Raw genomic sequence first — 17189 nt, 5'->3', positions numbered from 1 at the left:
GTTCTGGAAAAAAAAAAAGGTAAAAAAAAATGCTTCAAGTCAAATATCAGTCTTAAAGAAAATCCATTTCTCACATATTTATATAATTATTTTTTTCCTGATAACTTCAGAAAATAAAGATCTGTTTGTCCAATGTATTGTTACTGTGTACGCTTAGTAGTCCTATTACACACATGCAAAATATACAACCCAGTACTGGAATCTAAGGTTTATAAAACAGTTTGCTAAGAAGAGGAGAAATGTATATATCTCTTCATTTAAACAAAACAAAACAAACAAAAGCAATTGACCACCTATAAAGTTTGTTAAAGGAAAAAGGGGAAATTTATGAAAGTTTTGCCAAAAATTGTGAATTTTTTTTTTTAGATTTTGGAACTTTATCAACATTTGCGGAATGATGTTCTGCTTTCCTTTTAGCCCAAACGCACACCTAACCTTTAGTGGATATCTGAGATAAACACCTAAATCTGAGGTCTCTATCCCTTTCTTAGATCATAGAATCATAGAAAAATATGGCTGGAAGAGATTTCAAAAGGTCATTTAGTCCAACCCCTTGATCAAGGCAGAATCATCCTTGTCTAAACCATCCTCAGCAAGGGTTTGTCTAAACCTCCAAGGTTTGAGATTCTACAAGAGCAGTACAAGTTGGCAAAACACTTTGCCACACTTTTGCCACGTCTACACAAGAAGCTGACTGTAGAATTGGTACTTGTATAAACAAGTACTAAACGATTGCACCAAAGTTACTGCACAGAAGAGCCGAGGAATGTCTTTATCATGACACTACGGTGAAGTGGCCTTATACTACTGTGCAGTACCATCACAACATGATTGTTGCCACGTGATGCTGCTGCACAGTCGTATTGGGCTACTGCATAATCAGTGTCTTGTGTAGACATGGCTCTTGGAAAGTGCATGCAATTTGATTTAAATACTTCTCTTTTTGATTCATTCATAGGTTTTATGCTATACTCATCACAATAGTATCTGAATATCTATTTCCTGGAATCAGGAAATAAGCATTAACTACAATAAAGATTTTAAAATGGAACTACCATAAGGCATTCATGATACTGTCAGAATAACAGTTTTAAAGCATCTTATCAATAGGAGTGTGGAGATTTAAAATAAAAATGGGTTCAGTTGTAGATGGAGCCTGATAAATTTATGAAGGGATTTAATGACCTGGATGCTTATGCCAGCATATTGGCGTGCCATATCTTCAAGTCATACTTTCTATGCTCCTATGTTCATATGTTCCATGATGCTACTAATGCTATTTAAGACATTAGAGCAATCTTCAAGTCTTCAACAGCAAATGCAGTGGTGATCCAGCAGCACAATGATGCTTCTGAAACACTTGCTATTGATATGTTAATTGAAGTTCTGAGGAGACTACTTCTTCCATTATGTACAAGTGTCTTGTCTTTCCTTTCTGCTTCCCTTCTCTGTCATTCCTGATTATAGTCTCTTGTCTTAACTTTAGATAATATAATCTTCATCTCATCTTTGATCATATGCTTATACAGTGCCTGGAACTCTATCGCAGTACACAAAATAATGGCCCTGATCACCGCAATATGAAATACTAGGAATATTCTCTCTTGAAGTATATAATATTTACATTTCTTTCACAAGCTCAGAATAAAAATAATTTACAGGTTTAGTGATAGGGAAAAGCAGCTTGCAGATGTTTCTAATTATGATTATCAAATGCAGGTCTAAAAAATGAAAAATGAAAGGCTGAATTGCCCAGTGATTTAGACATTACTAAAAAACCCCACCTTTTAAAGCAAACTAGGGGAAAGAAGGAATTCTTTCTGAGCAAGAAAATGTTCTTTTGGTGGGCTGTGTGATGTCATCAGTAGGCAAAGGCACAGATGGAATCTGTAAATAGGTCTTGGCATGGGTGTGAAAATAGAATGACTTCTTAATTACTCGATTCAATTTAAGCATTTTTATGGCACTCATCACCATAATCTCTGTACATAGCACAATCTTTAATGGATTTTCATCCCTATAACATGCTGATACGGAATAAAAATATCACTCCCATTTTACAGATGGGAAACTGAGACACAGAATATGTAGGGGGATTAGCTCAAGGTCACACTGGAGGTTCATCATTACTTACTTGAACCCAGGTATAATTATTTTTAGTTCATTACTCTAGCCACATAATGAATGCTTCCATTCAAAATATATTTCTATACTTTTTCAGTTATGACATATTTTCTTTTTTTAATTTAACTGGTTAGTTATTTATTTTAAAAGCATCACTGTTCCTTTTTATTTTAACATTGACTTAAATTTGACATAAAAGGTTTTAATAAAGGTGTGAAATACTTGGCAGCTAAATCCAACATATGCTATAGCACCTGTTAATTTCAACTGTTCATTTTAAGCTGTTAACTTTATTGTTAGCATTTAGTCCAATTCACACCATGATTCTTAGTTTGATTTTTAAAAAAGGAAGCTTTTGTTCTTCTCCCCATGACAATTTTTACACAATATCTTGTATTTCTGCCATTTTCCTAGCACGGAGCATTTGTTAGGGAACTGCAACCTGATGTCACAAAATATTAAACTACAAGATGAGTAAAAAATGAAAGTTAATGATTTAAGATTTATCTTGAATTTTTGTAGGAAAGCTTGGATAACCACAAATCCTGGGAGCCTCTAAGCAGTCCCCATCCATTTAAATCTAATTTAAAGATGGGTCTTATTTTAATGCTTAGATATTGCTTACAAAAAAGATCAGACGTGCTGCATTAGAATTATAGTGTTAATAGCAGATATCTGATCAAATTACAGCATATAAAGTTTTCTCTTCCTCTTTATGATTTGTGCAGATTGATGGCATTGTGCTTGCTCAAGCAGGACCATCAGTGGTATTTTAATATTCTAAGGCTGCTGCAGTCAATATAAGTCAAGGCTTCAAGCAACATAGCAAAATAGTGTTCAAGACTGATGCATTTTAGTAATGATGTCTACTGCATTTAATCGTGTGGCCCAACTGTGATATTTTTTTTCTCAGTGTGCTATGGGATTGATTCTGATGCCCCTAGTTGGGTATAGCTGCATCTTGAGTAACTCAAGAATTATGAGTAAAGGCATAAGAATTTGTACCCATGAGACAATAAAACATAAAGTTTTATATATTTATATAGAGTACCATATTTGGGTGAGGCAAGCGAGCACCAGTTCCAGGTCAACAAGGGAGGGTGCCAGAATTACCCCCTGGAAATCTTTACCATGCCATATCAAGCAGTGTATCTGCAGTACACTGCCCCCAGAAGCCCCCAGGAGCCTTTTCCAGAGCAGGCATAGCCTGGCACCCGATATGTATGTATACAGGTTGAGGGAAGAACAAACAGGACACCAGGGTTGGTTCCCAGGAAGCCTGGCCATGGTAACATTGACACTTGAGTGGAGCTGATGCTGCTACAGCAGCAGCAGCAAAAGCAATAACAGAAGCAGTAGCCCAGGAAAGTAAGACTTCCCTTGTACTCATCCACGTCCCCCCACACTTCATCTACAGTGATCACCATACATCCTCCATACCAGACCACCCTGCCCTGGGCACTCAATGAGCTCTCTACATCTCTGTTCATAGATATAGATACACATATAGATAACTAGCTGGATCATAGGGCTCAAAGGCTAGAAAGCAATGGCTCAATGTCTAGTTGGCAACCAGTATCAAGTGGAGTGTCCCAGAGTTTGGTCCCGGGGCCAGTTTTGTTCACTATCTTCATCAGTGACCCAGAAAATGGGATGGAGTGCATGCTCAGCAAGTCTGCAGATGACGCCAAGCTGGGGAGCATAGTAGATATACTGGCTCGTATGGTTAGGATTCAGAGAGACCTTGACAAATTGGACCAAAAGGAATCTCATGAAGTTCAGTAAGGACCAGTGCAAAGGATGGAACTGCCCCATTCACTAGAACAAACTAAGGACCTACTAACTAAGCAGCAGGTCTGCAAAAAAGGACCTTGGTGTTACAGTGGAAAATAAACTGAATATGAGTTAGCAATGTGCCCTTGTTGCAAAGAAGGATAATGGCATCCTGGGCTGCATTAGTAGAACTGTTGCCAGCAGATCAAGGGAAGTGATTCTTCCTTCTATTTATTGGCTCTCATGAGACCACATCTGGAGTACTGTGTCTAGTTTTGGGCCCCCCACTGTAGAAAGGATGTGGACAAGCTGGAGAGCGTCCAATGGAGGGCAATGACAATTGTAACTGGGCTGGGGCATATAACTTCTGAGAAGAGACCAAGAGAACTGAGGTCATTTAGTCTGGAGAAGAGGGAACTGAGCAGGGATTTAAGCAGCTTTCAAGTACCCGATGGGTGGTTCCAAAGAGGATGGAGCTAGACTTTTCTCAGTGCTGGCAGATAACAGAACAAGAAACAATGATCTCAAGTTGCACCAAGGGAAGTTTAGGTTAGATATTAAGAAAAAACTTTCTCACTGGGAGGGTAGTAAAACACTGGAACAGGCTACCCAGAGAGCTTGTGGACTCTCCATCCTTGGAGGTTTTTAAGACCTATCTAGACAAAGCTTTGGCTGGGATGATCTAATTGGGGATGATCCTGCTTTGACCAGGAGGTTTCACGACATGACCTCATGAGGTCCCTCCTACCCTAATTTTCTATGATTCTATGATATATAGATGTAAGTATAAATATGTTTAACTGCAAAGTGATTATGTATCAAACTGTGCTGCTTTCCTTGCTTTTGCTCACCTAAATAGTGACATCTGAAAAGCCTGTCCTCCTGTCATTCACCTTTGCTCCATGGGCATCACAATCCCAATATTTCTTGGGAGAAAGAATGGGAATAAGGAGAAAACAAAAGTAACACAGAAATCAAGGGACATAATAAAGTGAATATTTAGAGATGGTGGGAAAGGACAGTCAAGAATTGGCCCTCTCCTCAAGAAAGAGTTCTCTTACTTGTTTTTATCATATTTCTTCCTTGATGCCATAATCTCAAGAACATGTTTTTTGTTTTTTTTTCCTTTCAAAGTTATTTTACACTTATAGCCTTTATGGCTAGTCAACGTGTATTTGTGTGGACACTCAGATATATATAGTGGAAGTTTCCATATATATTATGGAAATTTCCAGTTTAGAAATGTTACCATGTGATAAAGTGCTGATGGAACATTGGTTCAGACCCAGACTTGTCGTTGAGCTCTGGAGTCAAATTCACAGGCAAGAGTTGCATAAAAGCTCAGGTTGTATTTAGTCAGCAAAATGAGTTTCTAGATGCTCAGTTGACTTGAACATTTGGCCCAAAATGAGAAAGTGAGAGTCTGAAATTTGTGGTCCTAAATGTAAATATATCTTGAAGACAAAACAAATGCCAACAAATAAAACCCTTGTGCAGATTCAATTCCTCAAATGCCCCTGGCTATCATAACAATTCTTCTTTATAAAAAAAACACAATTCTCATCTGATGAGAGTTTTCACAAATCATAGTTCTCAGATTTCATTACTAATGAAATCTGTCATCTAGATTTGGCAGCTGTGATTGCCATGCAAATGTGAGCTACTAATTAGATTGATTGTCTATTTGATGCCTGCTGATTAGCTTATGAAAACCCTCTGTATTCCTGACTTCATGATAAAATGTTCCTGACTTCATGATTGCTGATTGATGCTCAGAAAATCTGATTACTGCCTGAATAGCCAAGTAATGGCTCTGTCAACTTTCCAAGGATATAGATATTCAACTGACAAGGGTAATAGGATTGGCTCTTGCATTTACCTTTGATTATTAAATGTTTAAAGCATTTTTAATTAAAATCTGCAAGGCAGATCTCTGAACTATGAATGGTGAAGGTCTCAACCTTGGTTCAATATCTGTATGGCAGAATTCAGGAACGAACTGCCTGGCCTTGGACCTAAAGATGGTTCAAGAGATTCAGGCATTAAGTGAAAAGCAAATTTTCAGTTTTGCAATTACAGCCTGAGAGACATCCAGTATCATGCCATTCAGCATTTGGGTTATTTGTGGCAGAGAACAGCTTGTTCTCTGAAGTTTTTTTAGTACTGTTTTATGCAGAATATTCAAGAAGAAAATAGCATGTCCTATAAGCCTCAAAGACCTCAAAGTTACCAGCTGATTATACTTATCAGTGGGGGAAATCCAGACCTGTATGACTGTGTATGTCATCTTAACTTTTAACCTCAACTTTCTTGCTCATCAGGTTGTTTTCCATGGATTCTTATACCCTGGGAATATCAGATACCATTTAACTGCATGGTCTATTGGAGGTAGTCAAATAGTTTGATAAGCAGTGAAGTAATCCAAGGAACACAAAATCAAACTAAGCAGAGACCTGGGTTGTTGTTTATTTGCTACATAAAATCCTACCCACTTAATCAAGGACTAGGGCCTCATTGTTTTAAATACTAGACATACAAGTAGTAGTTTACATATCAGGCAGATATAACAGGTGGGCAAAATAAATAGCATAGCTTGTAGTGTATTGGAAGAAGGGCATTACATTAATGCATTTAAGTCAAGGTCAGTGGTGTTCAAGCTCGCTCAGCCATTGGCTCACTATCACAACTTGGGCAAGACATCTAATTTCTGATACCTCAGCTTCCTTCTCTGTCAAATGGGATATTCCTTCTGAGGCACTGACACTTTGAGATGTACAGATGAGAGCCCTATGTAATGAATAAATATCTTTATAGATATGATTCTTGTCATAAAATGATTCTGATAGGTTTGAGTGTGCTGTTGAAAAGCAGTAACTTGGGAATCATATTCACTGTATATTTTTATGACTTGTACGTTGTCCTCTGTTATCACGCCACATTAAAAGGAATATCGCTTGAGTTTAGTGACATTTTTGTTGACTTTATTGAATCCATTTACAAAACCATTAACCTCAAGAAATTAAATAAAGTTGTAAGGTTATGTAACATGTTAAAATAATGTATAAACAATTGTATGCAAATAAACGCTGATATCAAAGGTCATGGAGTTGAAATGCTATAACCTCTAGAAAAAAATCCATTGCAATAATTTTTTTAATAGTGAAACACATTTCAAGTCCTGGTTGGCCTTTTAACATGTTATAGTGTATGCAGTAGGACTACCAAGTGAACTAAAAAATGTTGATATTTAGATTTTGTTGCAACAAAGAGACAGTTATGTGAAAAACCCAAGGTACTTTAAAAAGGCTGATTACATACATTGATTGATGATTGGCTTCAGAATAATTTTCTTTCCCCAGATGAGAAAAAGTGATGGTATTGACCCTGCTCATTCAATCAAAATGGTAATGCAACATAAAGCATGGTTGCTGCAGACTCAACAAGCCAGGAGAGAATCCAGATTATGCATAGTTTCTCTCTAATGTGTGTTTGTGAATAAAATTGATTGACATTGCTCCACCCCCATCTTCCATCCCAAAGCAGAAACATATACACACACTTGTCTTATTCGAGCCAAACAAGGAATTTTTATTTTAGAAATTATTCTATATTTTACTGGAACAATAATTATTTCTATTCTGTATTTGATGTTAGTATGCCTTTTACTGGAAAGGGACAGGCAGATTTAATGTAATATATGATTGGAAAGCTTCAGCTTCAGCACTTAATAAAATCAAATAGATTACTCAGAATATGCCTCCTGAGTTTTCCATATTACACAGATCATTGCACAGGTTACTGTAGATTTTTAATGTACTTCTTTGGTCCATCACCACCTTCTCTGCCTCCATAACTTCTGCATATCAGAAATCCACATCCTTCGAGAAGCACAAGTTTTCAACTTTCCTATTTAAAAGCTTTGAAGAGGTAGATATCATTGCAATTAGAGCAGGAAGCAGAGTGAAGGAGTTAGAAATGTCTTGGAATATAACCAAGGTGCCATACTCACTATTACCCAGGAACCAAGACCCAGCCTAGGTGCATCATTTAGGAACGTATTAACCATTGTCTGGAACCACAGATCTGATATTACTGTCCTCTGCACTGAGATATTTGTTCCCTGGGCTAACCTTTTGCCTTTACAGATGGGGCCTCCAGGAGAAGGTGAAAACAGACTGTCTGGCCTTCTGAGGATGCTCTCAGGGCCAGTGCTGTAGCTGTGCTGGGTATAATTAGAGATCTATAGCTCCACATGCTGTTACTCTGGTACCTCTAAATTTACCCTTAAAGGTCAAGTAGAATATACATTTTTTTTAATAATCACCCCAACATTTTTGCTTCTTGATTCCTGAGAGATAAGTGGAATAATACCAGAAGTAATGAGATACTTGAATTTCAAATGGCAATTCAGTTCAGGTAACACCACTAGAGATTGTTCCACCACTCAAGGTAAGCTAGAAACAAACCAGGTGAAAATAAAGATCTACTGGGGCAAAAATACAGTAATAAACTATCCATTATGTAGAGCTGGTTAAAAAAAAAAGAAAGATTTTCCTTTGGAAAAATGTTAATTCTAAATGATTTGCAGAAATACACAAATTTTATCAACATACCTATAGGAAAATAATCAGAATGAAATATTTTGAAATGTGTTTAATCAAGCTACAGATAACCACCCATCGATTTTGTACTTCTGACTCCTCCCAAAGATAAAATCTTCCCTGATCGGAAAGGATAAAGAACCAGAAGCTGTTTTGATACCTGCTGTAGTCTGGACTTTTCAAAGGCTTGTAAGAGAATTAGGTACTTAAATCCTATTTAATTTTAATAGTTATTCAGTGTCTAACACCTGTCATCTCCTTTAACAATTGCAGGCTTAGTTTATAATAGACAGGGGTTTTAAATTTTGCTTCATGATAACTTCTGAAAACACTTTTAAATTTTGAATAAAAAATAAATAAATGATATTAACAATATGTAGAATATTACTGATACACACCTAACTTGGAGAAGAAAATGACTTTTCTTTTTCTCCAGGAGTTCCATTTATAAAGAATCATTGAAAATGAGGATTGGAAGGGACCTCAGGAGGTCAAATATAGTCCAACCCCCTGCTCAAAGCAGGACCAGCCGCAACTAGATTACTCCAGCCAAAGCTTTGTTGAGCCAGGCCATAAAAACCTACAGGGATAGATATTCCACTACCTCTCTATGTAACCAATTCCAGTGCTTCACTGCCTCCTAGTGAGAAAGATTTTCCTAATATGTAACCTAAACTTCCCTTGCTGCAACTTGAGACCATTGCTTTCTGTTCTGTCATCTGCCACCACTGAGAACAGTCCAGCTCCATCCTCTTTGTAACTAACCTTCAAGTAGTTAAAAGCTGCTATGAAATCCCCTCATTGATCTTCTCTTCTGCAAACTAAATATGCCCAGTTCCCTCAGCTTCTCCTCAAAACTCATGTGCCCTCACCCCTGAACCATTTGCATTGCCCTCCCCTGGACTCTCTCTAACTTGTCCACAACCTTTCTGTAGTAGGGGGCCCAAAACTAGACACAGTACTACAGCTGTGACTTCACCAATACCACATTTTGGGGAATAATCACTTCCTTTAAGTTGCTGGAAACATTTCTAATGCAGCCCAGTATGCTGTTAGCAGTATGCTTGGCAACAAGGGCACGCAGTTCACTCATATTCATCTTATTGTCCCTTGTAACGCCAAGGTCCTTTTCTGCAGAGCTGCTGCTTAGCCAGATAGCCCAAAGCCTGTAGCAGTGCATGGGATTCTCCTATCCTAAGTGCCAGACTTTGCATTTGTCCTTGTTGAACCTTATGGGATTTATTTTGGTCCAGTCTTCCAATTTGTTCAGTTGTCTCTGAATCTTAGCCTTACCCTCCAGCATATTTATTATGCCCCCCAGCTTGCTGTCATCCATGAACTTGCTGAGGGTGCAATACATCCCATCTTCCAGTTTGTTAATGAAGTATTGAAAAAAAAAAGACTGACCCCTGGGGCACTCTACTTGATACTGGCTGCCATCTAGACCGCAAGCCATTGACTACTAAACCCACTGAGCCTGATGAACCAGCCATATTTCTATCCACCTTATGGTCAATTCATCCATCCCATACTTCCTTAGCTTGCTTGCAAGAAAGCTGTTGAAGACTGTATCAAAAGCCTTGCTAAGGTCAAGATATATCATGTCCAGTACTTCCCCTCCATCCACAGAGACAGATATCTCACCAGAGAAGGCAATCAGGTTGGTCAGGCATGACATGGTCTTTGTGAATCAATGATGACTGTTTCTGATCACTTTCTTCTCCATCAAGTGCTTAGAAATGGATTCCTTGCAGACCTGCTCTGTGATTTTTCCAGGGAATGAGATGAGGCTGATTGGTCTGTAGTTTCCAGGATCATCCTTCTTCCCTTTCTTAAAGATGGGCACTAGGTTTGCCCTTTTCCACTCACCCAGGACCACAAGTTTTTGAAGATAGCAGCTCTGTAATCACATCAGCCAACTCCCTCAGCACCCAAAGATGCACAGCATCTGGCCTCATGGGCTTTTACATGGCTAGCTTTTCCAAATATTTCATAACCTGTTCTTTCACCACTGAGAGCTTCTCACCTTCTCCCCAAACTGTGCTTCCTGGTGCAGTAGTCTGGGAGATGACCTTGTCTGTGCACCAAGGTAAAAAAAGCATTGAGTAATTCAGACTTTTGCTCATCATCTGTTACTATGTTGCCTCCCCCATTCAGTAAGAGACCTACACTTTCCCTTACCTTCCTTTTGTTGCCGACACACATGTAGAAATGGTTCTTGTTACCCTTCACATCCCTTGCTAGCTGCAACTCCAATTGCACTTTGGCCTTCATTCCTGCATGCCACAGCAATATTCTTATACTCTTCCCTAGTCATCTGTCCAAGTTTCCACTTTCTGTAAGCTTCTTTTTTGTGTTTAAACTCATCAAAGAGTTCTCTGCTAAACCAACCTGGTCGCCTGCCACATTTGCTAATCCTCCTGCATGTCGGAATAGTTTGGTCCTACACTGTCAGTAAGGTTACTTTAAAAAACAACCAGCTCTCCTGGGCTCCTTTCCCCCTTAGACAGGCCTCCCAGGGGCTCCTGTCCATCAGTTCTCTGAGGGAGTCAAAATCTATTTTTCTGAAGTCCAGGTTCCATACTCTGTTTCTTTCCTATGTCAGGATCTTGAACTCAATCATTTCATGGTCACTGATGCCCAAGTTGCTATTCAAGCTGCCATGTTTCCCATCATTATTATTATACTTATCCCATTATTCCAGTGGAGTTTAAGAAAGAAAGTGTTATTCTGGATTCCTTTGTCATAGGTATTTGGTACACAAATAATATTGAAGTTGTATTGTGAACTCTGGAAATCCTGGGCGTTCTTATTGTTTACAGTCTTAAAACTCTTGCTCCGTATGGGTCCCGAGTACATTTGAAAGCCTGGCTACATACCTCATAGAGGACCTCTGCTGTTGTCACTTAATATAACAACTGTTGTGTCAAGAATAGGCATTTATTTTTCCTTTACTGCACTGGCATTTTGGGGTGGAATTATCTTGTGGAACTACTAAGGGTGGGGAAGACAGTGTTATTTACCTGCTGCCTGCCTTTTGCCTCAAAGTTGCAAGTTAGAATAATGGCATTGACAACTCAGAACACTCAACAATACAGAGGATGAATTAGCCATCTATATGCATTTATGTATGTGTGTGTGTTTTATATGAGTAAATATGGTATGTGTGTGTGTGTATACATCCATACCATATTTTCTCACATACAGCCCACCCCCAAATATAATACTTGTCTTCTTTATAAAGGGGAGAATGAAAAAGGGACATTTTTTCCCTTGGAGTTATGGGTGCACAGGGCAGGGGAAATGCTCTATCTTCAGCTGACTCACTCTTGCTTCCTGCATAACTAAAGCTGAATCCATAACTTGTGCTGAAGACTGGTATTCATGGGTGAATCTATGATTTTGAAAAGCGTTAAAGAGTTTGAGCTAAACAGATAAAGAGAAGAAGCTGTGAAACAGAGAAACCAGGAGCAGCTAGCAGACAGCTAAATTGCCCTAACAAAGGGTAGCTTGGGTAGTGGAACATCAAAACAATTAAAAGAGAGAGACAGTCATTAACATCTGTAGAGTAAAGAACAAAGCCATTAAGTCTCATTAAGACACCCTCTGTTGCCTGTACAGTAATACCATGGCTGCTGCCCAGTTTGGGGTGAGGGGTGCTGTTTTTTGGAGGGGAAAGTTGTGTGTTGTATGTGATAAAATAAGGTATATAGGGTGGTGCTGCTTCATAAGGAAATAACCCTCTGAAGGAACAAACCACTGAAAAATCCATGTGAACAATTGTGGCATGTTTTCATCTACTGGAGATATGCCCAATGGGGCTGTTTTCTATAAGGCAACTACACAGTCCTCAATTTAATCATCATTTTAAGCAGAGAAAATGTGCACTTTGATGTTCCTGAAGAATTATACATTTACGTTCTGATAGTGACAAGGTAAGAGAAACACTCTGGTTTGTAGCCTTCAGGTTCTGTGTTTATTTTTAGTTTTTTTGTGCTATCTAATTCATGTACAGTTTGTCACAGCAGACAGCGGCATGGTTGGTACAGGACATCATGTAGCATCATATAAGGCTGCTCACAATGTCCAGACACACATCACTGGGCACAGCATACTGTGCTAGGAGTAAAAGATATTGCATGAAAAATCATATATCTATGTCTCTATATGTATACATGAAAAGACAGTGTTTCAGGATCCGGTTTTCATGCCGGATTATCCCTGGTTTACTTCTTTTTATTGAAAGAATAAATGTTGAGAAAAGTATTTTTTTTCTTTCTAATGACAGCAAACTGAGCATGCATAGAAAAAAAACAACCAAAAGCAGAAGCCCATTCTTACTATTCTTGAGCTGGATGAGAATCAAGTGGTAGGAGTCCACTGCATCCTTGTTTTTCCACAAAGAGCACATGGAATGGATATAAATTAGCTTGGTAGAAAAATCATAGGCTAGTATAAGTCACTGATGAGAATGAACACTCACATGTGAAGCATCATATTGCAATTTTGTTACAGCAACATTGATGAAATGAGACATAATCTAAGTACTTAAAAACAAACAACTCTCCCAAAAAGAAAAAAAAAAACAAAACCAAGCAAGTAGAGTGCTCCAGGCATTTTCCACATTTTTTTCTTTACTGTTAAGTAAGACAAGAGCTTTTTTTGTTAACTGACAAGAGCATGCAAATAAAATGTCCTGAGCCTACTGTTCTGCTGCCTTGAATAGTATATGGTGTATGCACTTAAGATGTGTTCAAATGGGATACATTATACTTTAGATTTGGTAGCATTTTAAGAGCCCCTGCAGAAGTGAAAAGGATGGTTGCTGCGATGAAAGGCAATGTCTCAAACATGCTAGGGGTAAGATGCTAACAAAACCTTTGTTCAACTCTTACAACATTATAGTTTACTGTGACCATGGTTTTCATGCCGGATTATCCCTGGTTTACTTCAATTGTAATAACCACCATAAAAATAAATTTTAATTTGATTAAAGGCAGAAAAAAGGAGGATGAGGTAAAACATTTGGAACTAATAACAAACGTAAGGCTTTCATTTTAACATTTTATGTACTCTTTTCTTTTAGTTGCATAGACCTTTTTACTAGCAGGATCTTCTGCCTAACATCCCTAAAGGGTAAGGGCAGGGTTCTCTGTTACCTAGTGAACGACCAGACTGTAATGTTGGGCACTTGAGGGCCTCTATTACAGGAATAGGAAGATGTGTGTGTGTGTGTTTGGAGGGAAAGTTCTAGAGCAGCCCAGTTTATTGTGGCACAAAGGCTCTTCTTTTCAGATTACCCATCTCATTTGAATGATTTGATTGGCAGCATAAAGTGACTGGATCAGTAAAGTAATTGAATTAGCAGCTGATGAGTTGTTGTAACACAGGCTGCTGCATCAGCAGCATTCTAGCTTTAATACATGGCCAAGGATGGACCAATTTGCTTGAACTGAAAGCACCAGTTAATTTAGAGATTTCTGACTGTGGAAGGGAGTCAGGCATTGGACCAAATTCCAGTTACAGTGCAAATCAAGATTTCAGTGAAGGAAGGCCTGAGAATGCCTGCCTCGTACAAAGCAGCACCTATTGTGTGTGTCTACAAGAGACATTTATTGTGGAGTAGACTAATTAGCTCTGCAGTAAATGTAGCACGTCTACACATGTACCCCTATTAGGCTGGAGTAAACTTATTAACCCTGCAGCAAGTTAATTACTTTTAAATACAAGTACTATCCTGCTGTGGAGTTTTTTACTCATGTAGATGCTGCACCAGCTGCCTGGGGCATGAAGGTGCTTCAGTGCAGGGGCTGTCTTCCAGCTAGCCCCCACTGGAGCACCCTCATGCCCTAGTCAGCCCCTCCAGACCACATTGAGCTGGGTCAGAGCAGCCCTGGGCTGGAAGGCTGAGCCTCAGGGCCCTCTGCTAGCCAGGGTTGCTCTGATCCAGCTCAACATGCTGTGGTTCCAGGTGCATGTTCAAACAACGTGCCTGGGAGTGATAAAGTCTGGAGCAATAAGCTCCGGAGTTTATTGCTTCACATTAATTACATATGTAGCTGTGCCTGCTGAGACATTAGCTCTATATAAGGTCGCTTATAGACTAGCAGCAGCATAGCACAGCAATAGCAGCAGCACAGTTTTCAGCATCCTGGGCTACATTAGTAAGAGCATTACCTACTAGGTTGGCTAATAGATCAGGTGCCAAGAAATGGTTCTCAAGCATAGATAGTATAGTTCCTGGGTTTTGTAGGACCAAGAAAACTTGCTGGGCAATGCAAAGGGCTTTTCACATACAGCCATTTATAGAACTCTTTGGTGAATGGTTAGTTAGATGTTTCATTTCCTTTAGAGCATCTCTGAGAAGTGTGATCACCTCCCAAGACCTAGATATGGGTCAGTGAAACCTCTCAGAGCTTTTTCACTGCTACTCCTGTAAGGTACACAGTAGACAGAGAGGTTAGAAAGGCAGCAGGACTTGACTTTGGGCACATACAGAGCAGGAGTGGGTCAGGGCAGGGTGTGCCCTCCGTGGCACTCTCAAAAGCAGTGTGGAAGCAGCATAGTGATATGCCAGAAGACAAGAAGATGATGTGACAGCCTAGGTGCATGAGCAGCAGAAAGAGGATATGAATGACCCCAAGTTTGCAAGACAGGTCCATATTTTGCCTTTCTTATGGACACATGGGGCTCAAGATGAGAGCTGCACAATTACATTTGAAACTAGCATATGGTTCATTGTTTGCCCATTGAAATGAAGCTGGATTTGAGCTTCAACTTGTCAGATTATGTTATAGAGGACATCCAAGATTCCATTATATTCTTATTAGCTGTCTAGAACCTAATGAGCTCAATAGAGATAGATTGCCTAATAAGACCTCCTCAATGTATATTTTTTCTGTCAGGAGACGGGAAAGTAATTTGACTGATCTCATTGTCCAGGAGTTCAATTTTTAAATCACCCAGATGTATGAAAAACTTCTTCAAGAACACTGAGTGGAGTAGGATTTTTTTCCAGTTATATCATTTATGTACTTCCAGTAATTACACTCCATTTATTGGGTCATGAGAACTGACATTTAGCTTTGAAGTGAAATGAATAATAATGAATTCACCTCTAATAGTTATCAGGTTACGCTGACCTTGTAAAATTACAGGGCTATTTATTTATTTTGTTTCACAGCTTCACCTATTACTTCACCAATAGACTTACCGCTCTGTGTACATACTATTGAACAATATGTATATGGATCACGTAAAGTAATGCAAAGGCAAGGATTTCTGTACTATTTCTGCACTTCATGGAGGCTGCTGTGGTGACCACCACAGCATTTATGATCTAGTCCAGTGTCCTTCAATTTGTCCATACATGAAATGGGTAGCAACTAGAATTATGCAATGGGTTTTCAGTGCAATCTAAAATCACACACATCTCTTTTGAGTTTGGTTTTCTTCATCTTAAGAACCTAGCACAACTGATAGGTTGCAAGCCCATATCTCCATTAAAAAAATGCACTGCAATAATTTCATTACTGCAGAACTGTTGGACTAGATTAAATGTCCATGTATATGTGTAAACTCATTTCTCTCCCAGCAAAGCAGCAACCCATTGCTGGAGTGAAAGCCTTTCTGATCATTTAGGAGCAATGGCAGCACTCATTTTATTTAAAGACAACTTTATTGGATAGACTTTATAGTAGTCAGAGTTTATTTACCCACTATCCGCTAAACATATTAGTGTGTTAGTCATTTATCTTTTGAAATGAATGAAATTTAGAAGCAGTCTCTATTTCTTATTTTAATGTATTAATATACAGGCATATTTTTCTAGAGATGGCTCAAACAGGCAGCATCTGCAACTGGATCAAGATTAAATGTAACCTTTGGTTCATTATCAAGGGGTGACATTCTGCAATGGTTTAGAGCTAGGACTGCATTTTGGGCCGGTTCTAAAACGTTCTCAGAAGTCTCTAAACAACCAAAAAAGAGATGCAGGTCAGCTTAACTCCAGTAGCTGCAAATCTCCTTAGGCTCCTGGAACCAAAAGGTCACTCCATTTTTAGCTTGACAAGATTTTCAGGAGACCTACTGGGCATACTTAGAAATAACCTAGATAAGTTACATATGTACCTACTTCTAGGCTAAATCCCATTGCAATCTAGACTGGTGTTGAAAGGTACTTCAGTTTCCTTTGTTGACCGCAGAGACAGTAGCAGTGGCAGCAGTGGGCAGGGTTTAACCCGTGGCTGCTCCCTGGGGGCACTGGGCAAGGAGGGGAAATTTATCTGCTCCTGCCAATGAGCCCAGCTCCCCCCAGGGCCCAGTTGGAGTGGCCAGGAGCAGCTCTAGGACTTCCCCTCACCCTTGTCCCCAGGTCAGCCAGAGACAATGGAAGTGGTGGGTAGGGGGCACAAGGGGAGATTCCACTTAGCATGGAAAGGAAAGGACAGGGGAAATTTTTATTTAATTTGGGCCCTTTTTTAAAAAAAAAAATGGTCCTTTGTTGCTTCCCCCACAGCATCATCAAGTGAAAAAGGCATGCATCTGCACCACTTCATCCACTCAGGATCTGCCTCTGATTATATAACCTGTTGGTTATGTAGATTCATAGATTCATAGATTCATAGATGCTAGGGTCGGAAGGGACCTCAATAGATCATCGAGTCCGACCCCCTGCATAAGCAGGAAAGA

General features: G+C 39.1%; 1 long non-coding RNA gene across 1 annotated transcript in view; it reads right to left on the bottom strand.

Annotated features, from left to right (window-relative positions):
• Positions 1 to 10594: 10594 nt before the first annotated feature.
• Positions 10595 to 17189, bottom strand: part of LOC109312182 — a 17466-nt gene continuing 10871 nt past the window's right edge. Inside the window, exon 3 of the long non-coding RNA XR_002101717.1 lies at positions 10595 to 10748. This is a non-coding gene — a long non-coding RNA (uncharacterized LOC109312182). The remainder of the gene's footprint in view (positions 10749 to 17189) is intronic.

This window comes from Crocodylus porosus, unplaced genomic scaffold, assembly GCF_001723895.1.
Source record: "Crocodylus porosus isolate Cpor-Errol unplaced genomic scaffold, CroPor_comp1, whole genome shotgun sequence".
Taxonomy (NCBI): domain Eukaryota; kingdom Metazoa; phylum Chordata; order Crocodylia; family Crocodylidae; genus Crocodylus; species Crocodylus porosus.
The sequence above is the reverse complement of the archived record's forward strand: the minus strand, read 5'-3'. Positions and strand labels throughout refer to the sequence as shown.